At 41.6% G+C, this 23590-nt stretch overlaps 1 protein-coding gene across 7 annotated transcripts in view; it reads left to right on the plus strand.

The window, feature by feature from the left end:
• Window positions 1-1571: 1571 nt before the first annotated feature.
• Window positions 1572-23590, plus strand: part of LPAR1 (lysophosphatidic acid receptor 1) — a 165840-nt gene continuing 143821 nt past the window's right edge. The window contains exons 1-2 of one of the 7 annotated variants that reach the window (XM_024345825.3): window positions 2378-2808; window positions 4769-4856. The gene's annotated coding sequence lies outside the window, so the exon portion shown is untranslated. Of the gene's footprint in view, window positions 2106-2377; window positions 2809-2842; window positions 3135-4768; window positions 4857-23590 lie in introns of those variants that run through there. The other 6 variants (XM_024345822.3, XM_054658384.2, XM_024345823.3 and 3 more) reach the window with 6 other exon arrangements.

The raw sequence follows: 23590 nt of genomic DNA on the forward strand, positions 1-23590 counted from the left end.
CTGCACTGGTACCATTATTCCATTTTACAGATGAGAAAAGTAGCTCATTTGGAACATAATGAGCTAGGTTTTATGGATTAATCTAGATGCTGAACTGAATTCTGTATTGTATTTCATTTTCTCTGTCCTTTTCTACTGGATGTACATACCTACATTTAATTTTAAAGTTATCGATCTAAAGCTGGCTGCAGAAGCTGTCTCATTTAGACAGGTCCACGCTTGTCAGGAAGACAGGTCTGTCCAAGCAGACCTTTCAGTTTGTTCTATATTTCATTTCAGGCCACAGCAGACCAAATAAAGAGGAAATGAAGTGTTTTATAGCAAATAACTTACCGTTGAATACACATGTCTTGTACGGACAGGCCTCCCAATTTGATGTTAGAAGGGGCCACAGAGTAGTTAAGATAGTCAAAACAGAAGCAACTGTATTCCTTAAGAAGGTAAGAGACAAAATGAACATATTAAAAATATTCAAGTTGAGTGGTAGGTAAGAAACTCCTTTTACTTTACCTTTGATTTATGGGGAAAGGCTAAACATGGAAATAATTAATTTTAAAATGTCTTTATATTAGGTACAGAAGTATCGGTGTTAAGAAATCTGATAGTAAGTACAGTGTATAGGAAGAAAGAGACGGGAAAATTAGCTAATAAGTGATTTTTTGACTTGAGTAGAGCTATGGTTAAAAATATATGGAAACCTCTTTCGAGTATATTTTTTTCTTACCAATATATACTTTTTATGATACTGAGATTTTATAGTGAACATTTGCCTATTCATCCCAATATAATATTTCTTATAGTTTGGTATCAACCCCTATCATTATTTGTGAGATAAGGGAGTGGTTTGTATTCATGGGTATACATATCTATACACATTTCTGCATGCTGTACACAAACATAAGTAGCATTGTGCATGAACATATTAGCACTGTGCATGTACTAAAATTTCAATTTTTTCACATAGTAGGTTGTTATAAAATAAATCATATATTCGTAGGAAAGGTATAGAAAGCAAAGTTATTTAGAGTGCATTTTAAAAAAAGATTTGAATGATTTTTTTTAAAAAAAGATTAGAACCATTGTTTTTAAAAGGAAACAGCTTTAGATAGTAAATTATTTACAGCCAGGACTCAGCCCTGAGCATCCTGTGAAAACCACACGAGCTTGGTCAAGGTTCTAAGCAGTCACCGGTGGGAGATGGTCATGGTCCCGTCACAGCATAACTCACTTGAGGCTTGAAAAGTTTCCGTCCAGCTACGGTTTGCAGTGACCTTTCTCTTCTGCAAAGCCCACGGTTACCTGGTGGCCACCACCAACATAGCCCCGCCTCGCTGTCCTGCGTTTCTCTCAATCAGATCAGTCCTGCCGAGTCCCCATGCCTTACTGCTGGTGTGCTGTGTCCTCTGTGCCATTTCAAGGCGAGGGCTCATGAAACTTTTACTCACACGCTGCTATTTTTGATATGCGGTGGCCTTAGCTGTGGAGCGAGAGGCCGATAATTGTGATCACTCCGGAAATCCTGGGAAGCCAGAAGTGGGAGATGGGTGTGGTGAGGTGGCGTGGCTAGGGAGACCCCATCGAGTGGGTGTTGTTATAAGACCTGGGCGAATCCTTGTGGCTGCCACTCTCCTGAGAATGTTCCCTAGGCCTTAGTCCCGCGCCGCTCCCACCCACACCTCCAGGTGTGCAGTCCCCGCCCTTAATTACTCTCACTAAAATTGATAGTTTACACTTGCAAAGCTACACTGGGAAAGCGGAAGAGAAATTTATAATCGTGGATATGGAGAACGAGGGGAGCAGACACACTTGCTTTGGTTTACAGATCCAGTGAAGTGAAAAATCAGAACTAGAAACGTATGCACCTTCCTAGCAGCAAAGCCGCTTCTGCGTTCTTCGCAGCCTCCAGTGCAGGGCGGCGCTGGGAGAAACTTTGCGCCTTCTGGAAAGTTTAGAAAGTGAGCCACGAAAGAGAGGCCACATTTCGGGGGTTTTGCGGGCCCCGCGATGTTTTCCAGAGCTTTGCGAGTGGGAAGAGGAGAGCGACAACGTGAAAATGCCCCGTGCCGGGGCGTCCACCGGAGTCCTGCCAGCTGTCCGGCGCTGGGGTAAGCGCAGGAGGGGCGGGGGTGGGACCCGAGCTGGCGGCCACGGGTCTCCCGCGGCGGGTGTGTCGGCTCGGGGGCAGGGCGGGGGAAGCTGCTGAGATAATGAATGGGAGGCTAAGGCCACCCCCCAGCCCCGGCCCTGCCACCACCGTGGGCTGTCGAGCCAATGAATGGAGGAGGGGGCGCAGAGGTCAGGGGCGCTGGGGGCGCCACACCAGCTAAGGGGTCCAGCTTGGGAGCGGGGAGGGCGGACTCTGGGGGTTCGGGTGTTGCTGACTTGTGCTACGTGGAACAAGCAGAAAAGAAGGAAGGCGGAGGAAGAGAGGAGGCTGGCGTCGGCGCTGCTCCTCTGGCCCTCCCTCTGCGCCCCCTCCTCCTGCCAGCGCGCCAAAGCCGGGCAGTAGGGGCCGACCGGCGGCTGACGCTCCCCGAGTGGCGACTCCGTCTCCAACCCCGCTGCGGAGCGCGGGCCGGATCTGGAGCGGCCAGGGCCCGGAGCCGCGGAGCCCTCCCCGCCGCCCGGCCGAGCACGGGACCCCGGCGGGGTGGGCGCAGGGGGCGGCCCCGCTCTGGGCGACTGCCGAGGGGCGGGCGGAGGGCCGGGCTCGGCTGGCGGTGGGGCGGGGGCCGCCGGGACTGGGCGCGCGGCCTGAAGCCAGCCCGGGGGCGGCAGGAGAGGGACGCGCGGCGGCAGCGAGCGCAGGTAAAGGGGCCGGCGCGGCGTGTGGGGACGGCGCCCCCTGGGCGCGAAGCCAGAGGCCGCGGCGACTGCTCGGCCCGCCACACGGCGGGCTGAGCTCACACTGTCCCGCCGCGGACGGGCTTTGTGGTTGGGGGCGCGCGTGCGAGTGCCAGTGAGAGTGTGGGTGCGCGCTCTGGGCCGCGGCGCGGGTGGGTGGCCGTGCGTTCTTGCGAGCCGGCCTGCAGGAGGCGAGGCTCCCCTGGCCTCCCGCACCCAGCGGCGGACCGAGCACCGGGAGGGAAGTTGCCGCAGCCGCCCGGGCCGCCGGCCCTCCTGTCCCGCGCCAGGTCAGTGCGCCCCGGGGCCCGCCCAAGTGACACGTAGGTGGCCTCCGGTTACCTGGGTCGGGGTGGGTGCGCGGGAGGGCTTGCGAGGGGCCCTCGAAATTCTCGCAAAACCTCGTCCCGCTGGACGTGCACCTCCGAGGGGTCCCTGCGCCCCTGGGGCTCCCGCACCTCTCGCTTCCCACTGACGACTCGGTTGTCCCCCACCACCGGGCTGAGGACTTTTAACTAAGTTTCTGTCCAGCCGCCTAACAAACGTGCTTAGCAAGTAACAGGAGGTTGTAAGGCAAGGGAGGGACCTGGCTTTGAAAGTTGATGGTTTTGAAATCGACGGCTCCTTTGACTTGCGTAGGACTCCTTTGTGGTGAATGGATTTAAAGTTTATTCTTGTTTTTCTTTGCTGCCATTTGGTCTTTGCAATGTTAAGAGTGAAGGCATTCAGGACTTGCTGCTGCCTGCTGTCTGGGGCCTGAGGTTGTGGCTCTCCGCTTCTGCTCTCCTCTCTTCATTTTTGTTGAAATCCGTGGATTTTTTCATAAATGTGGGTGCTGGCTTGTTTCACTATGGACGCGTCGTTTCCTATGGGGTTAGATAGATATTGGTAAACATAAATATTGAAAACGTAAATGATGATCACAGCGAAATCCTCTATTCCTTCAGGCTCTAACAGTTTGTTTTTCACGTATTTGCATAAGTGTGTTTGCTCAGCTAAGCATAACTGGTAAGCCAGAGGTCTGTGATTCAGAGTCTGCAGTTCTGGTTAAGGGAAGACTGTACACTTGGAAAATGCGAAGTTTTTAAAGAAGTTATTCCCTTGCCAGATAGAAGAGTGGGTCCCAAGGAAAAAGGGTGTATGTTAGAGGTATGGTTATTTGAACCAAACTAAACATCATTAAAATACACAGGGAGGTAGATTGTCACCTAGTTGTTTCTGCCCTTGATTTCCATATCCCAGTAGGAGCGAGTATAATTGCCCCAAATGCAAAATTATGAATAATAATCAGCATTGTAAGTATATTAAGGTTGCATTTTTTTCTTGATACTTGTCTGATTTGAGGATAAAAACACCAAGTGGCAAGAGAAGGAGGTAGCTTGAGGCAGGAAAGCACGGGCGAGGAGCGAGGAGGGAAGGCTGGGTTGTCATCATCCGAGCCCGCAAGGTACACCACGTCCCCTAGCGGCGCGACCTCAGCCAGTCGGGTCAGCTCAGATCCTGGTCTCCGTCTCCCCATCCGGAAAATGGAAGGGGTTGGTGATCGTTGCTGTTCCTTCCAGCTTCCCAAATAGCGAGAAACCGGTGGGAGGTTATCTTATTATGTTAGAGCAATAGGAAAAGGTAGGAGGGGGAAGTGAGAGGTCCAGAGGGCCAGGAAGATGGAAGAAAACCAGCAACAGAGGATGCCTGGAGGAGAAAAATCCTTGAGCTGGGAGCTCATTTCCTCTGTTTTTTTTTTTTTTTTTCCTTTCCTCAAGGGACTCAATAATACTTTCCCCCCCTCAGATCAATCTCTTGTTACCTTTATTATTTAAAGCTTGTGAGTTTGCTTAGCTAATGCACTAAGGTGAGGTCAAGGTGATCCTTGCAGTCTGACTTCTACTAGGCATCACTTGACTCATTTGCATCATTGTCTCTCAAGGGAACAGCTCCTACCCAGGTCTGTGGGCACTCAGCATGGATTTCAGTCTCCCTGTGAGTGATGGGAAAGAACTAACAGAGGTAAGAATGTAAGTGGCAGCCCTTTCGAAACTTCTATTTTTGTTCAAACCTAATATTTTCCAAAAAGTGATTTGATTTTTTTGTTGTTTCAAATTATACCGTAGGCTGCAAGGTTTTACTGAATCTATTCCATTAGTGACCTACTGGAACATTCAAAGAATAAAAATCTCACTTGCTCAGTGTTTTTGATACACAGTGACATTTAGTCTGAAGTAAGTGATATTTAGGGCCAAGAATCATTTCAAATGCTTAGTATGGAAAGTTGCAATCTGGGCAGAATACACTGTATCATTTTCACTGGGAAGCTCCAAGTATTCAGCAGATAACAGAACTTTCAGAATTTAGTTTGAGGTCAAGATTTTAATGTCTGTGCTTGATGTGTGGCCTGTCTTCCTTTTCTTTGATGTTTTGGTATCAATATGCCTACACCCTTGAGGAACATTATTTATTTCAAAAGCTGAACCGTGATGTAATAAAAACTTAAACATAAGCTCTTGGTTTAAAGTCCAATAGTCTTCTCTGGCCTTAAGTCAGCATCATACTACTGTTTGGTTTCTTATTTTTACATATCATGTTACCCTCTTATTTAAATATCCCGGGCCAGGTGTGGTGGCTTATGCCTGTAATGTCAACACTTTGGGAGGCTGAGGCAGGACAATCGCTTGAAGCCAGGAGTTTGAGACCAACCTGGGCAACATAGTGAGACTCTGTCTCTATAAAAAAATAAAAACATTAGCTGGGTATGGTGGCATGTGCGTGTAGTCTCAGCTACTTGGGAGGCGGAGGAGGGAGGATGGCTTCAGCCCAGGATTCAAGGCTGCAGTGAGCTGTGATTGTGCCATTGCACTACAGCCTGGGTGACAGAGAGACTCTATCTCTTAAAAAAAAAAATCTTAGGGAAAACTATTATGGATGTCTTAGAAAGTTGAGAGAAAAGGAGGTAATTCTATTTCAGCAAACAATTATTGAATTCCTTCCATGTGGTAGATGCAAGGATGGTGAAAAGGAAGCTCCAGAAAGAACTGCAACACAGGGGGGAAAGATGCAGTGAGCCTCACGGTTCATACCGAATATGTATATGCAGTGTTGTGTAACTGGGTGGTAGCTGTAGAGTCCAAGAACTTTGGCATGCCAGGGAATGGAGAATTACGTTTTGATTCAGGGGACGACTTTATAAATGTGGCTTGAAGAATAACATATCTTTTAAAAGATGAATGGTGGGGGAATGAAGACAAAGTGAGAGTGTGGGGTGATGAAGGCTGGAAAGTTACGAAGGGACAAATTGTGGGGGACCTCTGATGTTATTTTAAGGAGTTGTGCTACATGGGGATAGGGAGGCAAGGAGGAAGTATTACATAACCTCAAGATGTGGAAAGACACTGAGTAACACATATTGGGGCAGAGTGAGGGGTGCGATGATGGACGGAGGACTGGGCTTTTATTCCATTACAATCCGTGTAACTTATGGCTGCTACGTTTTAAGACACTATTGCCTGTTTACTCAAATTATATAGAATAAACTAATAAGTAGTTTCTTCCTCCCTACTCCCCGAAAATTGATAGTGCTTTATACTTTTAGAAATTTAATTTAGTAAAAATTAATGATGCTATTGTGTTATAGCTGGACCTTGTGGAGCCTTTTGAACATGTGGGGTTGAAGTCATTCTGCAGGCACAGAGCTGTCCAAGAAAACATTTTTTTTTCCCCTCTCTTTTTTGTTTAGGGAAGGGCTTGCTGGTTAATGCTAATTTAAACATGACTCTTCTGGCAGCTGGCATTCTTGACCCTGTTTATGTTATACATGGTATTTAACCACAGTGATTGGGTATTTGCAGCACAGAAGAAAAAGAATTATTATTAGTTTGAAACCGGCATTAATGCCTCTGTAAATGATAGGGCAAGGCAGTAGATGGAAGGAGAGAGGGAAGCCAAGTAGCACACTCGGTACTGCAGTGAGAGATGACATAACCACGAGAATTCTTTAAGTTTAACTTCCAGTAGAAGTAACTTGCTTTCTACATATTTTAAATCCCTAGAGCTAAAGCATTTAACTCATTATCTTCACTCTGTGGGATCCATTTGGGAGAGGTATTCAGGAGCTTTATAGGTTCACACTTGCTCCCCAGTACCTCTGTGTCACAGGAGGATATATATTGGTTTTCAGTTGCATGTCAGAGGTGGAACTGACTTGGATGTCTTTGAATTGCTGTTGAATCTGGAGATGCTAGGGTACCCAGGAGACAGACAGGAAAAAGAAGAGGCTGGGCACGGCGGCTCATGCCTGTAATCCCAGCACTTTGGGAGGCTGAGGCGGGTGGATCACCTGAGGTCAAGAGTTTGAGACCAGCCTGGCTAACATGGTGAAACCCTGTCTCTACTAAAAATACAAAAAAGTAGCCAGGTGTGATGCTGGGCGCCTGTAATCCCAGCTACTCAGGAGGCTGACGCAGGAGAATCACTTGAACCCAGGAGGGAGAGGTTGCAGTGAGCCAAGATTGTGCCATTGCACTCCAGCCTGGGCAGACAGAGTGAGACTCCATCTCAAAAAACTTAAGAAAAAGAAAAAGAAAAAGAAGCTGGCTGAATTTCTTTCAATTACCTTGTGAATTCAATTTAATGAATGATCTTCCCAGCAGTTTGTTTTATCTTCTGCAAGGGAACTTATGTTTGGCATGTTTAATAAATTAAGTTAATTAAGTTGGAGAAGCCCAAGGTTAGTATACTTTATTTTAGGATACATTTTTGGTAGGAGAGGAGGAGGGGTGGCATGGTGGTGGTGATGATTTTATTTAAACTCTTTGGCATTTTTTAGCAGGTTAGTATGATTTCAAAGTAGTGTTGTTGTTGTATTATCAACTTGTGGGGCTGGGCCAAAGAATATTGTCTTAATACTTGCATGTCCCTGTCATCTAATCAGTGCTATAGAAACTTTAACCCTGAAGTCCATGTAAAATTGTAATTATTTTTTTCCAGAAATGAAAGAGAACTATTTTACTACATTCATGGATTTAGGTTATAATTTATTTTATTTTTGTGATACTGTTTTAAAAAAGTGATATAATGACAGGGCAGACCCTTAACTTTAGTCTAGTGCTAAAACAAACATGCAATAAGCCTGCATGAGGCAGGGCAAGCTGTGTTTGTTGTATTATGAAAATAAAGGAAAATGTTTTCAAAACCAGCATTTTTCTCTAAAAGAAAAAACTTTGACTAATAATACCTGGCCATGGGTGGGATTTCCAGCTGTTGGTTGAAGGAAATTTTGTTCATTATGGCCATTATGTGTGCTATGTTTCTTAGAGTTTAGGATTTGCTATGCTGAGATTGCTACTGTGAACCATTCCTGTTATAGCAAGTTTCCCTATATTCATTAACTTATGTGTCTAAACAATGCTCTAGATTAGACTTTATATCGATCTGTTCTACTAAATTTTCTTCCCCTATGCCTAGGTGGTTCTCTTTGACCAACCCTTAACTGCCCTGATTCTGAAATTCTGCTCTAATTGAAGGATATTCCTGGGTCTTTGGAGGGAGAAATGGTTCAGGGGCAGAGGAAACTTTTTTTTCCCCCATCTCAGGAGCACTTAACTGACTGCCTGCTATATACCAGGCTTTGTGCTAGTTACTAGGGGTGAGTGTGAATAAGGCAGGATTCCCACCCTCCAGGAGGAGCTTACACACGATTAACAGATAATTACAATTCAGTGTAACAAGTGTTATGAGAGAGAAGACTTTGCGGGAGCACGAAGCGGGGCTCTTGACCCTCAGCGGTGAGGTGGTGGAGGTCAGGGAATGCTCCTGGAAGGTTAGGATCTGGAAGGATCCTGGGAGATAAACCAAGCCTAGAAGAGGTAAAAAAGGGATCAAGAGGCTTTCTATCTCCAGTTTTGCTACTCCTGGGTAGGTCAAAGTGCCTCTCTTTTTACATCTGGAAAATAAGAATAAGAACTGATATCTGGTTGGTAATTCTAGTTTTCATTTACTATGTGTTCCTTAATCCTTTATATTACTCTTTCTTCCATATTCAGTAGGCATTTGTACCCACCCTGTGCTGGGAAGATAGCACTGCAGGAAACAAGATGTGGATGGACCCCTTCTCTCATGGAGCTTGCCCTCTATCATATGACATTAGTAAGAGAAGTTCTTTTAGAATGCCTTCAAACTCAGGCATATATATCTTGTTATTCTTCTATTTTAGGAACATTTTCTCCAAGGTAGTCTCAATACTTTGAGGTGAGTTGGCCTTTCCCTTTTAGGGAAGGAGACCACAGAGCCTGGTAATCGCCTTTTCATTTTATATGCTTGAAATATTTTGCTAGGATTTATCTGTTTTAAAGTCTAGAGATAGACATAGCTGTGTTTTATCTGTAGCCCTGCCTTGCTTCCATCTCATTTTCCCTATTCTTACTTTTAACCCAACTTGTGTTTGAGATTCTTTGCTCAGTGTATAGTTTGCTTTCTAGAATAATTCAAATCTAGTGCCTGTGGAAAGTCAGACTTATTTTTTATTTATTTGAGATAGGGTCTTGGAGTGCAGTGGCATAATCCTGGCTCACGGCAGCTTTGACCTCCTGGGCTCAAGCTATTCTCCCACTACAGCCTTCCAAGTAGCTGGGACTGCAGGTGTGTGCCGCTATGCCTGGCTATTTTTTTTCTTTTTCTTTCTTTCTTCTTCTTTCTTTTTCTTTCTTTCTTTTTTTTTTTTTTTTTTTTTTTTTTTTTTAAAGAAATGGGCTCTCACTACATTACCCAGGCTGTTCTCAAACTCCTGGGCTCAAGGGATCCTCTCACCTTGGCCTCCCAAAGTGTTGGGATGACAGCTGTGAGCCACCGCATCTGGCTAATACTTATTTTGAAGTCACCCTGTCATGGTGCTTTGCTTCACTAATGTATTTCACTTATGATCTTGAAGTCACTCAGGGATACAAACACAATAAAATGCATCCCAACCAGGAGAGGGTAGCTGCATTCATTTACAAAATTTTTTTTTGCAATGATTCAAACACTATAGATGTGTCTAAAGTAAATGTAAAAATCTCTCTCTGCCACTTTAACCTTACCCATCTGATATCAGTTTGTTCCATAGCCTTCCATAGTTGTCCTTTTACTTATACAAACCTACAAAAATTAATATTTATGTATATGTGTGTGTGGGGTAAGTGTGGATATGTTTATACATACTCATATGTATGTTTATGTGTGTATCTGTCTGTGCCTGCCTCCATTTTCTTTTGCTTTAGAGAGGCTATACTTGAGGCTGCCATCAAGAGTGAGAAGTTTGAAGTTGGAAGAGCCTGCATGGGCCCTTCTTGAACTGGTGCAGCATGACATGACTCAAGAGTTCTTGTCAGAGTGATAATGAATGTCTGGCTATTATAAACGGGAACAAGAAAACTATTTCCAGCTGTGTGACAACCAAGACGACAAAAAGCATTGCAGACAATATTATTGCCACAAGGACCCTGCTTCATCTGGGTCTCAGACGACGGGAGGAGGGGCATTTTGGAGCACGTGTTTGGCATCTGTGAACCTTTTGTTAGGTAGAAAACAAGGCCTGGATGAAAGGCCTTTCAACCACTTCTGGAGCAGAGAAGATAGGTAGAGTTATTCATTATAGGCAGGTTTCATTGTAGGAGTATTCAATGAGGACCCCCGCCTTGGAAGTCTGTAATCAGCAGATGATAAGGATGGTGTGTTCTTACTAAGAGAATAACACAACTGAAACAGAATTGCCTTTTGTTAAGGGGATGGTTTGCCTTCTTGGACTACGATTGTGGGGAGAAGGATTATTGTCAACTAAGTGAGGCATTCATTCTGTACCCACTATTTATTGTAGTTCCACAGAGAACTGCTTGCTTTACTTTCTGACTAGGCACAGAGAAGTAAAGGTTCAAAGGCTAGGGCAAGATGACTGACTTTTCCAGATTTAGCACAATCTGTTCTCTGGTCACTTTGAGACGCTGTCAGTTTAGTTTCATGCAGCTGATATCTTGGAGAACTTCTGTGTCCTTACGTTTGGCTGAGGACACTAAATTTTTTTTTTTTTTTTTTTTGAGGCAGAGCCTCACTTTATTGCCCAGGCTGGAGTGCAATGGCATGATCTTGGCTCACTGCCTCCTGGGTTCAAGCAATTCTCTTGCCTCAGCCTTCCAAGTAGCTGGGACCACAGGCGTGCGCCACCACGCCTGGCTAATTTTTTTTGTATTTTTTGGTAGAGATGGGGTTTCACTATGTTGGCCAGGCTGGTCTTGAACTCCTGGCCTCAAGTGAACCACCCGCCTCGGCCTCTCAAAGTGCTGGGTTTACAGGCGCAAGCCACCGTGCCTGACCTGAGGACACTAAAATTAAAAAAAAATTAAGAAAGTATGGTCCCCGCTCTTGAGTAGCTCATGAACATGGAGCGATATGGACTCAAATGATTAAGATCAGGTAGGTAGTGATGAATATGGTAAACCAAGGTTCAAACAAAGAGCTGTCTGCATATCTGAGGATGGAGGACAGCCTTAGAGGAGGGAAATGACTTGCAGCAGGATGCCAGCCTCAATGGTCTGTGGAGCTCATTCCATGCAGAAGAGTAATGAGGAAGACCCAGTGAGTGACAGGCTTGGGGAGGAGTGCCTGGAATTGACGGTTTGTGGCAGGAAGTGGTGGGACCAATCTCGAAGCTTGTGGAGGTAGAAGGGTACTGGAGACTACTGCGGACAAAAAAGGGCATGTTGATGCCATTACCAGACAGGACATGAGAGCATGATGATTGTTGCAGTGAGGCTTGTTAGTTTTAGACATGTCTAAAACCATGCAGGCAGAGATTTTCAGCTGATAGCTGGCAATTTGAGTTTGAAGTTTAGCTGAGAAGTCAGTTGGCAGTATTCAGGCATAATTGCTAAATGTAGAAGTAAATGCCAGTAAACTGTGTGTGATAAGCTGGAGAGCACTTTTAGAGTGAAAAGATTGATATATTTTAACAAGGACAAGGCTTATTTCAATTCTTTAGGTTATTTTTCTTTAGAAGATTAAAGTAGTTTTATGGGTTATCAAGCATTTGTTGAGCGTTTACTATGGCTTCTCTTGATAGGTGGTCCTGGGGAGATAGGAAGGAAATGGTGCAAATTTCAACAATATCCCATTGGGGTGAACAAAAAATCCCTGAAACAGCCCATTCCAGCTATTGTTATCTGGAAAAAAATCCTTTCAATAATTAGATGGTGATTTGATGTCTGGGGGAAGTTGCAGATATAGTTTTAATTTACTGTAGGACTAGTGGCAGTGAGTCTCATATTGCTGTCATATAAAAGGTAAACCTTCCAGAAGAACTTTGGAAATTTCAGTAGCCTAAAGACCACGCTTTGAGAAACTTGTAAAGGTTTGTCATAGAGGTTTTAAAAGTCTGATCAAATAATTTTAAGCTTTAGTTGCCTACTAAAAAGTAGGATGCAGTACAAGTTTGTCCTTTACTTGGTAAAAAAAAAAAAAAAAAAAAAAAGTCTTTTTCTAATTAAGAATTTATTTTCACTTTAGATAATTTTATTGGCATGCCTTTTTGCATGCAAGATAGAAAAAAGACAAGTTTATTCTTAGTTTTCTTTTTTCTAAGCCATTATGATTCTTTTAAATTATACTCATTTCAATTTGATAGGAAAAAACAGTATTTGCTCATTTTAAAATATGTGGAATGTACAGGGATTCATGTGTAGTTCCATCACTTAAGATTGACTTTCTTGCTAGGCATGGTGGCTCGTGCTGGAAATCCCATCACTTTGGGAGGCCAAGGTGGGCAGATCACTTGAGGTCAGGAGTTCAAGACCAGCCTGGCCAACATGATAAAACCCTGTCTCTACTAAAAATACAAAAATTAACTGGATGTGCTCTCTTGAACCCAGGAGGCTAAGGTTGCAGTGAGCTGAGTTTGTGCCACTGCACTCCAGCCTGGGTGACAGAGCGAGACTCTGCCTCAAAAAAAAAAAAAAAAAAAATTCTTATTCCATTTTGGGATAATTTCTTGCAGTTTTAAAAATATTTGCTTTTACGGAATATTTAACAGCATTCTCCTTTGTATCACAAGTATGTACACAGGCCATTAAAATCTTTCATTTTTAATTTCTAATGACTACATATTAGTCACACTATTTAATGTGTGTGTGACTAATTAAACATACCTAATTATGTTTAGTCATTCCCTTTCTCCGCTTGCTTCTTTTTTTTTTTTTTTTTTGAGGACTTGTGCTTCTCTGCCCATATTTCAGTGTTGATGTTCCCAGAGTTCTATCCTTACTCTAAATGATCTCCATTTTTGAGCTTATCCACACAGTGGACTGTGGTTTCCTGGTCTTTGTCCTTCTGCCTAGGACGTTCTTTCCTAGGTATCCACATGCCTGCTCTCATTATTTTCATGTCTTAACTCAAAGGTCAACTCCATACCAAGGCCTTCTATCACTACATTTAAAATTGTGTGACCTTTCCTGTCTACCCAGCTTGCCTGATATTTTCTTCTCCATTGCACTTTTCTTCTGACTTCTTAGATGAGGACAAGACTTAAAAAAAAATTCTATTTTTATTTTCTGCTGTTTCCCCAAAATATTTTTCTTGTTTTGTTTCTTAAAGACCATGTCTTGTTCTGTCACCCAGGCTGGAGTTCAGTTGCTCAATCATAGCTCACTGTGGCCTCAAACTCCTGGGCTCAAACCATCCTCCTGCTTCAGCTTCCTGAGTAGCTGGGACTGTGAGCACATGCCACCATGTTTGGTTATTTATTTATTTATTTATTTATTTATTTATTTTTTGGGTAGAGACAGGGTCTTGCTTTATTACCCAGACTAGTCTCAAACTCTCACCTTGACTTCCCAAACTGTTGGGATTGCAGGCATGAACGCTGCACCTGGCCTGTTGATTTGGGGTGGAGCGTTCTGAAATTGAGGCAGTAATTAATAGCCTACCAAGCAAAAAAAGCCCAGGACCGGACAGATTCACAACTGCATTCCACCAAAGGTACAAAGAGGAGCTGGTACCATTCCTTCTGAAACTATTCCAAACAATAGAAAAAGAGGGACTCCTCCCTAGCTCATTTTATGAGGCCAGCATCATCCTGATACTAAAACCTGGCAGAGACACAACAAAAAAAGAAAATTTCAGGCCAATATCCCTGATGAACATTGATGCGAAAATCCTCAATAAAATACTGGCAAACTGAATCCAGCAGCACATTAAAAAGCTTATCCACCACAATCAAGTTGGCTTTGTCCCTGGGATGCAAAGCAGGTTCAATGTATACAAATCAATAAACGTAATCCATCGCATAAACAGAACCAACGACCAAAACCACATGATTATCTCAATAGATGCAGAAAAGGCCTTCAATAAAATTCAACACCCTTTCATGCTAAAAACACTCAATAAACTAGGTATTGATGGAACATATCTGAAGATAATAAGAGCTATTTATGACAGACCCACAGCCAATATCATACTGAATGGGTAAAAGCTGGAAGCATTCCCTTTGAAAACTGGCACAAAACAAGGATGCCCTCTTTCACCACTCCTATTCGACATAGTATTGAAAGTTCTGGCCAGGGCAATCAGGCAAGAGAAAAAAATAAAGGATATTCATACAGGAAAAGAGGAAGTCAAATTGTCTCTGTTTGCAGATGACATGATTGTATATTCAGAAAACCCCATCGTCTCAGCCCAAAATCTCCTTAAGCTGATAAGCAACTTCAGGAAAGCCTCAGGATACAAAATCAATGTGCAAAAATCACAAGCATTCCTATACATCATTAATAGACGAACAGAGAGCCAAATCATAAATGAACTCCCATTCACAATTGCTACAAAGAGAATAAAATACTTAGGAAAACAACTTACAAGGGATGTGAAGGACGTCTTAAAGGAGAACTACAAACCAGTGCTCAAGGAAACAAGAGGACACAAATAAATGGAAAAATATTCTTATGGATAGGAAGAATCAATATCATGAAAATGGCCCTACTGCCCAAAGTAATTTATAGATTCAATGCTATTCCCATCAAGCTACCATTGACTTTCTTCACAGAATTAGAAAAAACTACTTCAAATTTCATATGGAACTAAAAAAGAGCCCGTATAGCCAAGACAGTCCTGAGCAAAAAGAACAAAGCTGGAGGCATCACACTACCTGACTTCAAACTATACTACAAGGCTATTACTGGTACCAAAACAGATATAAAGACCAATGGAACAGAACAGAGGCCTCAGAAATAATACCACACATCTACAACCATCTGATCTTTGACAAACCTGACAAAAACAAGCAATGGGGAAAGGATTTCCTATTTAATAAATGGTGTTGGGAAAACTGGCTAGCCATATGTAGAAAAGTGAAACTGGACCCCTTCCTTACACCTTATACAAAAATTAACTGAAGATGGATTAAAGATTTAAATGTAAGAACTAAAACCATAAAAACCCTAAAAGAAAACCCAAGCAATACCATTCAGGACACAGGCATGGGCAAAGACTTCATGACTAAAACACCAAAAGTGATTGCAACCAAAGCCAAAATTGACAAGTGGGATCTAATTAAACTAAAGAGCTTCTGCACAGCAAAAGAAACTATCATCAGAGTGAACAGGCAACCTACAGAGTGGGAGAAAATGTTTGCAATCTATTCATCTGACAAAAGGCTAATATCCAGAATCTACAAGGAACTTAAAACAAATTTACAAGAAAAAAAGAACTCCATCAAAACGTGGGCAAAGGATATGAACAGACACTTTTCAAAAGAAGACATTTATGCAGCCAACAGACTTATGAAAAAAAGCTCATCATCACTGGTCATTAGAGAAATACAAATCAAACTACAATGATCTACCATCTCACACCAGTTAGAATGGCAATCATTAAAAAGTCAGGAATCAACAGATGCTGGAGAGGATGTGGAGAAATAGGAATGCTTTTATACTGTTGGTGGGAGTGTAAATTAGTTCAACCATTGTGGAAGACAGTGTGGTGATTCTTCAAGGATCTAGAACCAGAAATACCATTTGACCCAGCCATCCCATTACTGGGTATATACCCAAAGGATTATAAATCATTCTACTATAAAGACACATGCACACGTATATTTATTGCAGCACTATTTACACTAGCAAAGACTTGAAACCAACCCAAATGCCCATCAGTGATAGACTGGATAAAGAAAATGTGGCACATATACACCATGGAATACTATGCAGCCATAAAAAAGGTGAGTTCATGTCCTTTGTGGGGACTTGGATGAAACTGGAAACCATTATTCTCAGCAAACTAACACAAGAACAGAAAACCTAACACTGCATGTTCTCACTCATAAGTGGGAGTTGAACGATGAGAACATATGGGCACAGGGAGGGGAACATCACCCACTGGGACCTGTTGGGGGGTGGGGGACAAGGGGAGGGATAACATTAGGAGAAATACCTAATGTAGATGACGAGTTTATGGGTGCAGCAAACCACCATGGCACATTTATACCTGTGTAACAAACCTGCACGTTCTGTACATGTATCCCAGAACTTAAAGTGTGTGTGTATATATATGTGTGTGTGTGTATATATATATATATATACACACACACGCCCATATATATAAATATATATAATTATGTATATATAAATATATATAAATATGTATGTATATATAAATATATAATTATGTATATAAATATATATGTATATATGTATATATAAATATATACATAAATATGTGTGTGTATATATATATAAAAATATATATATGATGCCCAGCACACTGAATGTATTAGCTGCCATTTTCATTATCTTCATTGGTAAGTTGAATCATATGAGATTGCTGGTATTTGACTGCTCTTGACCTATAAAATGTTTTGTACAGTTCAGTCTAATATTACGCCCTTCAGATTTATCTGGCCAGTTGCATCTTCTGCATTTCCTGAGTTCAATTCAGGATTTTTTTCTACATTTGTTAGAGTATCTATCTTGTTGAAGTTCAAAAGGTGTGGTATGCATTGTGCATATGGTCCAAGAACATGCTTCTTACCCATTTTTTGTACTATGTAGTTAGTGGAAATAATGCCTTGGCTTTGGCTGCTTTTTCCTCATATATTTTTAGTGCTATTGCCAATTTTTGTCTTTGTGTGCACCTTCTTGAGCATTTTAACTGGAAATTGTGATGAGTTTTATTGGGACATTTAGTTCAGTGGCTTTCAAACTTTTTAGACATGTCCCATAGTTAGAAATGTTTGTACATACATTTGAATGAGGCATTAGTTGTATATAGTTTACTACATATAGTAAACTCTGACATTTTCTTTTCTATTTATTCCTATGATAATTTGTTCATTTTCATTTTAAAAAGTACTGGTTATAACTCATACATTTTGAAAACACTTATCTGGTCATGAACTGCAGTTTGAAAGACACTGATCTAGTCTGTTGCTGTGCTGTCTAAAATCAGGTTCATTTTTCAACATCCATTTGTTAGATACAGTATCGGTTATTTTGCTAGTAGCTGGGAATAGAGTGATGAGTAAAGCAGTCGTTATCACTGGTGGCATGAAGCATAGAGTCTACTGGGATGGAGCATATGAACCAAAAAAAAATCATCCAAATGTATAAATACTCTGCATGATAAATTCTGTGGGGGAAAAGAGCAAAAGTGATTAAATGGGGAACCTCATCTGACTTTGGGGGTGATTCAGGATTTCCCTGGGGAACTGACATTTGGTTAGGTCTGCAGATGAGAATGTGTTAACTCTGTGAAGGACTGAGCAGGGGTGTGTGCGTGGGATTGCAGAGTCATGGAAGAAATAGTAACAGAAGCAAAATAGAAAACCGGAAGGGAAAGACAGGTGGAAGGCAATCTTCTTTGTTTGATGAGTTGGCATTTTTTGTGATACTTAGTAGGCCTTCCTGTTTGTGGCTTTTTTTTCTTACTTGACAAAAGTCAAATAGGAATGTCAAGGATTTTTTGGGGGGGGGATGGATGTTGGTGTTTGTTGAAGTAGTTTTGTATTAGAGCAATGTAGTATATTGCTAAATAGCAGGGGTTTTTTGTTTTGTTTTTTTTGAGACGGAGTCTTGCTGTGTCACCCAGGCTGGAGTGCAGTGGCACGATCTTGGCTCACTGCAAGCTCTGCTTGCCGGGCACGCCATTCTCCTGCTGCAGCCTCCCGAGTAGCTGGGACTACAGGCGCCCGCCACCATGCCCGGCTAATTTTTTTTGTATTTTTAGTAGAGACAGGGTTTTACCGTGTTAGCCAGGATGGTCTCGATCTCCTGACCTCGTAATCCGCCCGCCTTGGCCTCCCAAAGTGCTGGGATTACAGACTTGAGCCACCCCGCCCGGCAATAGCAGGGTTTTTTGAAGGCTTGCTCTGTATGAGGAGCTGTACAAAGTTGTGTTCAATATGCAGGAGAAGTAGATTTGGTTGGATTAAAAAATACTTTTATATAGTATAATTACCAATTTAGTAACTATGCATAATTTGTAAGAAATTATAACACTGAAGTTAAGTTTTTTGTCAGTGAAGATCAGATGGTTGGGTGAGTATTTCATTGCTTCTTGTTGATTTGAATATAATGGTAAGAATTATTGCTGCACTAGGATTTTTGTTTTTTTTTACCTTGGTAGGATTTTAGTGTTCATTCCCCCCACCCTCTTTTAAAACTGGAGAGTTTAAAAGAAAGATTTTAAATTAGAAGTCCATAAAGTAAGTTGGAGACCACATGAGATGGGAGACCATGATTCAATTGCCAGTTCTTCCATTGCTGCACATGGTACCCTTGACAATACCCAACCTTTGAGGCCCTGGGAACCTTGTCTTAAAATGGAGGACTTGAAATCAGTTTGCAAGAATCATTCTCCCAGTCCTATTATTAGTATTAAGTGCCTTTATGCTTTCTATTTTCAACTTTGCTCTGGCTGTTTAAAGACTTGGCACCCCACCATTTAACTAACCTAGTCCAACAAGCTCAGACTAAACTTGGGAGAACTCCAGGTATTTGCATCTTTCTGTGTCTTTGTGGGGTCAGGCTCAGGTGGCACTAATTCCTTCACATTGGGCAACACTACTAATGCTTCTCATTACAACATGGAAGAATGGGTAAAGATTAGAATTCTCTTGAGACTTTTTTTTTTTTTTGTGACGGAGTCTTGCTGTCATCCAGGCTGGAGTGCGGTGGCGGGATCTCTGCCCACTGCAACCTCCACCTCCCGGGTGGTTCAAGCGATTCTCCTGCTTAAGCCTCTTGAGTAGCTGGGATTACAGGTGTCTGCCCCCACACTCAGCTAATTTTTGTATTTTTAGTAGAGACAGGGTTTCACCATGTTGGTCAGGCTGGTCTTGAACTCCTGACCTCAGGTGATCCACCCACCTGGGCCTCCCAAAGTGTTGGGATTACAGGCATGAGCCACGGCAACTGGCCTAAATCTTTTAAGACTTTATATCATAGTTTGCAGTTTGACAACACTTGGAATTAATTTTTTTTATCCTTTCGGATTCAGCAAACATGGAAAAATATGATTATCTTATGTTTATATGCTGGATGCTTGCTTTGGAGAAATATGCAGCATCTAAGTTATATATAATCCACATTTTATAAAAACCCATTGGATGAGGGTGATATTATTTTAAAAAGATTTTAAAGGGCTAAGGAATCATATGGAAGATGAATTCAATTTTAATGACTACACCAAGTTTAAGGAATATTTTATAAGAAATGGGCTTATGTGAAAGAGAATTAAAGGTACTTGGCAATTCAGCTTATCTTTTGTTTTTCCTCCTAGCTTTATTGATGTATAATGACAAGCAAAACTGTATTTAAGTTCTACTTATGATGGTGATATACATATATACTGTGAAATGAGTACTATTAAGTATCGTCACCATGCTGTACGTTAGATCCCCAGAACTTACTCATAACTGGAAGTTTGTACCCTTTGACCAGCGTCTTCCATTTCCCCCATCAACTCGGCTTTTCTTACCAGTATATTAAATCATTTGATTCAAATACATTTCAACATTATTTTTTGTAATTCAATATATTCAGTCTTTCAAGTTCATTTATCATAACGTGAATATGTTATTACACTCGTTCTTATTTTTTGTTTAGAAATCGAGGGAAGAAAGATGAGATGCATGCTTTTTCTGTTTGTCTGAACTCTGCTGAATTCCTCATTCATAGTAAAATATTTACTCAGGAAGTCCACGTAACTCTGGAGATTTTACTTAGTGTGTTTTGGTGCTGATTCATCAGTTGATTTTTTTAATTTGTTGTTAAATATCTTCTTAAGCTGATTATTATATGGAAACCAGCCAGAACTCCAGGCTCCTGATCTGAGACAAGGCAGGGGCAGGTCACACAGGCACAGGCAGTGTTTGGCAATGTGTAGGTCCAAGCAGGTACTAGGCACAGGTGCTCAATGCTAGTACTAGAAACAGGTTGGGTCTGAAGGGGTTGGGGTCATGGGGTTAGGGTAGGTTCAAGGTAGACAAAGCCAGGAAGAGGCACAGAGCATGTAGATGCCTGGCCTAGAATTCCATAAAAGGCATTCTGGATAGCCCTAAGAGAGAAGTGGTGTAGACAAAAGTCTAAAGCTCCCAGGAGAAATTTATTTTCAGAGTTGGAAGCATCAGTTGAACTTCGCTGATTGTTCAAGGGAATCTCAACACTCAAGCAGGGGTTTAGTCACCATGACCTTGGGAAAAAGTCCCCGCTTCTCTTCAAGTGTTTGGTCATCTTGAAGTAGAGGGCTTCGAAATCACAAATTCTCATCTGATTCAGGGATTAAGAACCTTGTTGAATACTGTTTCTCTAGGAGCAGGAATTAGCTGAGGTCTCATGACTAAATGTATTCTTTCTACAAGAGATTTATTATAAAACATATTTAACATTTGCTATGGACTGGATTTTCTCCCTGATATTCATGTTGGAGCCCTAACCCCCAGTGTAGCTGTATTTGGAGATAAGGCTTTTAGGAGATAATTAGGATTAAATGAGATTATAAGTGTGGGGTCCTAATCTGATAGGATTGGTGGCCTTATGGGAAGAGGAAGAGAGAGATCTTTGTTTCTGTACACATTCACCAAGGAAAGGCTGTGTGAGCAAACAGTGAAAAGACAGCTGTCTGCAAGCCAAAAGGAGAGCCCTCACCAGAAACCAACCATGCTGGCACCCTGTATTACATTTCTAGCCTCTAGAATTATGAGAAAATAAATTTTTGTCATTTAAGCCACCTAACGTATGGAACTTTTTTTTGAGACGGAGTCTCACTCTGTCGCCCAGGCTGATGTGCTGTGGCGTGATCTTGGCTCACTGCAAGCTCCACCTCCCAGGTTCACGCCATTCTCCTGCCTCAGCCTCCTGAGTAGCTGGGACTACAGGTGCCCGCCACCAAGCCCGGCTAATTTTTTGTATGTTTTTTTTTTTTTTTTAGTGGAGACGGGGTTTCACCATGTTAGCCAGGATGGTCTCGATCTCCTGTCCTTGTGATCCGCCCGCCTCGGCCTCCCAAGGAACTTTTTAATGGCAGTCTAAGCTAATACAACATTTCACTAATTTGGGTAGGGAATAAAAGTAACTCTGTCCAGTAGCTGTTCAGCAGAAAACACACACTATCATTTACCTGCCTAACTCTCTTCCTTTTTCCTTCTTCATCCCGTTTTAGTGGCAGAATGACTCAGTGAGTAAAAATGTTCCAGTGAACACATCTTAAAGTATTTAAAACTGTTCAACTTATTTAAAACCAATTGTTTTTATATGAAATACTGTTTATTATCTTTTAAAATATATCTCTATTATTATTATTTTTAATAGAGAAGGGGTCTTGCGATGTTGACCAGGCTGGTCTCGAACTCCTGGGCTCAAGCAATCTTCCCAAAGTGTTGGGATCAGAGGTGTGAGCCACCATACCTGGCCCTTAGTGTATTCTTAAAAACATTTAAAAAATTATTTTTGAAATCACATTATGGCAATATTTAAATAAATAAACCCACTTGTATTAGCAGTTCCCTAATGAATGTATTTGTTATTTAGTCATGTTAGTTTTATGGCCTATTTCTATTATGTTCTATTTTATGGTCTACTTCTACCTAGAAGTAACAAATGTGTGTTTTTATTTCTACTGATTGTTTTTTAACACACTGTTATATAAGGCGATATAGTCTGAATCATATTTTTAATAGCCTGATAATAATCCATTAAGCTGTTAAACTGTTCATTCAACCATTGCCCTATTTTTACACAGTTTTATTTCCTTTGTACTTGCTGTTTTAAAAAGTATTGTACTCAACAACTTTTATGTAATTTCCGTAGACTGATTAAGAGTGAGATCACTGATTTGAAAGTAATATCATTTGGTTTCCAAGTAGATTTTAAAAGGTAGTTTAAAAACTTAACTTTCAAAAGTAACACCTGTTTGTGCTCATTTTAGAAAACAAAGAAAAATATAAAGAAGAAGAAGGAAAAAGTACCCATACTCCCCACCTAGAGATAGCCATTGTCAAGTTTATGGGATATTCCCTTTTAATATTTTCTCTGTAAATTTTATCTAGTTGGAATCCTACTGGGCATAATCGGTACTTTGTCCTTTCTCTTAATAGTATGCAGTAAATGGAAGTGATGTTAATTCCATTCAGCTACTGTTATAGTGAACTCACTTCAGTAAATATCTTTGCAAGCCTATTTTTGCATTTCAGGTAATTTCTTTAGAGTAGATTCCTGGTAATATAATTTGTTGCCTTAAAAGGCAGGGATGATTTTTATGGCTAGAGATAGAAATGATTAAATTGATTTCCAAAACAATGATAATGCTTCATACTCCTACCAGCAGAGTTTGAGAAAAACTTAAAGATGGAAATTAGTATAAGTGAAATGTGAAATGATTAGAGCAATGGGAAACTATAATAATAATCTGTCCTGGATGACATTGACTAGACCTCATTGGTGGATGTTCTCTCCACTGTGGTCATGTCTTTCACTCATCCACAGTTTTGTCTTCTAACAGAGAACATTATGTTTCAAGCTTCCCTTAGTTTTATGTCCTTTAATATGCTGTGAAAAGGTTTTTTTTGTTTGTTTGTTTGTTTGTTTTTTAAGACAGAGTCTTGCTCTGTCGCCAGGTTGGAGTGCAGTGGTGCCATCTCGGCTCACTGCAACCTCCACCTCCTGGGTTCAAGCAATTCTCCTGCCTCAGCCTCCCTAGTAGCTGGGACTACAGGCAGGCGCCACCATGCCCAGCTAATTTTTGTATTTTTAGTAGAGATAGGTTTCACCATTTTGGCCAGGATGGTCTCAATCTCTTGATCTCGTGATCCGCCTGCCTCGGCCTCCCAAAGTGCTGAGATTATAGGCGTGAGCCACTGCGCCCAGCCAAGTTTTGTTTTTAACTGTATACACTGCATCAACTGATGGTAGGGTATTCCTGATGAGTATACTTCTGTGAAATAACTGGTTAACTACTAGAAAATGGAGCAAGTGCTCTAAAAATAAATAGAAAAGAATTAAAAACTAAATGGTAATTACACCTGTGCTGGTTTAGTGTGTATTTTGCATATTTACCCGCATAAGCTTAATTTTCTTCTAGATGCCATTGATATTACAGTCAGGGACCACTTCTGTGCCTTGGGGAAATAAAGTGAGCTTCCTTAGGAGGTAATAGATTTGCAATTTCACCCATTACTGGAAGTAGTCACATGTAATCCAATTAAATGTGACATCTAATTAGTGATGGAGGCCCACCTTCAAAAAACTCA

This window comes from Pan troglodytes, chromosome 11 (genome assembly GCF_028858775.2).
Source record: "Pan troglodytes isolate AG18354 chromosome 11, NHGRI_mPanTro3-v2.0_pri, whole genome shotgun sequence".
Lineage (NCBI taxonomy): Eukaryota > Metazoa > Chordata > Mammalia > Primates > Hominidae > Pan > Pan troglodytes.